This window comes from Arachis stenosperma, chromosome 6, assembly GCF_014773155.1.
Source record: "Arachis stenosperma cultivar V10309 chromosome 6, arast.V10309.gnm1.PFL2, whole genome shotgun sequence".
In the NCBI taxonomy this organism is placed as follows: domain Eukaryota; kingdom Viridiplantae; phylum Streptophyta; class Magnoliopsida; order Fabales; family Fabaceae; genus Arachis; species Arachis stenosperma.
In genome coordinates this window covers 133,540,764-133,542,032 of record NC_080382.1, presented here as the reverse complement: position 1 = coordinate 133,542,032, position 1,269 = coordinate 133,540,764, and positions in this window count along the sequence as shown.

Here is a 1,269-nt window from a genome sequence, read left to right as displayed (position 1 = left end):
TACAAGCATTTGAGGCTTAGTGAATATCTCTTGGATTCCTGATAACATGATGCATGGTTGATCGCCTAACAACCGAGTGCTCGCCTGACAAACGAGCCAGCCATTCCGTGAGATCAGAGTCTTCGTGGTATAGGCAAGAACTGATGGCGGCATTCAAGAGAATCTGGAAGGTCTAACCTTGTCTGTGGTATTCTGAGTAGGATTCAATGATTGAATGACTGTGACGTGCTTCAAACTCCTGAGGGCGGGGCGTTAGTGACAGACGTAAAAGAATCACTGGATTCTATTCCGGCCTGATTGAGAACCGACAGATGGATAGCCGTGCCGTGACAGGGTGCGTTGAACATTTCCAATGAGAGGATGGGAGGTAGCCACTGACAACGGTAAAACCCTTGCATAAGCTTGCCATGGAAAGGAGTAAGAAGGATTGGATGAAGACTGTAGGAAAGCAGAGAGACGGAAGGGAAGGCATCTTCATGCGCTTATCTGAAGTTCCTACCAATGAATTACATAAGTATCTCTATCTTTATCTTTGTGTTATTTTCGTTCATCACCATCATACATTTGAGTTTGCCTGACTAAGATTTACAAGATGACCATAGCTTGCTTCATAGCAACAATCTCCGTGGGATCGACCCTTACTCACGTAAGGTATTACTTGGACGACCCAGTGCACTTGCTGGTTAGTTGTGCGAAGTTGTAGTGATCACAATTTCGCGACACCACTAGTTCCAATATCAAATAATTTTCAAAGCGAATCAGTGCCCATAATAAATCTCTTTTTAAAATCAGACCAGCTCAAATACTAAATCATTTATAAAGTCACTAACTCAAAATTAAACCATTTTCAAAGCCAATTCCTTTACATCATCAAAAATAGCTTCAAACCAAGAAAAGACATTTCTCATAATAATCAACTAAATAACCTTTTAAACTAATTTCTTTTCAGCAATCACAAACTACTCAAGCAGTCATGCAATCAGTCATTCAGTCCAGCAAACAACCACATTTAGAAGGCAATTATAATCACAGGCATATGTTCTCTCACATTAATATCTATTTATCACAACTCTGTAATATAAATTAGATTTTAAGAAAAACCCCTACCTCGAAAGTTGAACCCATAAACTAAAGGCGTCACAAGAACCATTCCTCTCCGTCTGATACCAACTGCAGCCTCAATCGCAGGTGTGCTCACTTCCACAATAGCAGAAACGACTTTAATTGCAACAGGCAATCCTGATAACTCAATCCTAAAACATAAATATC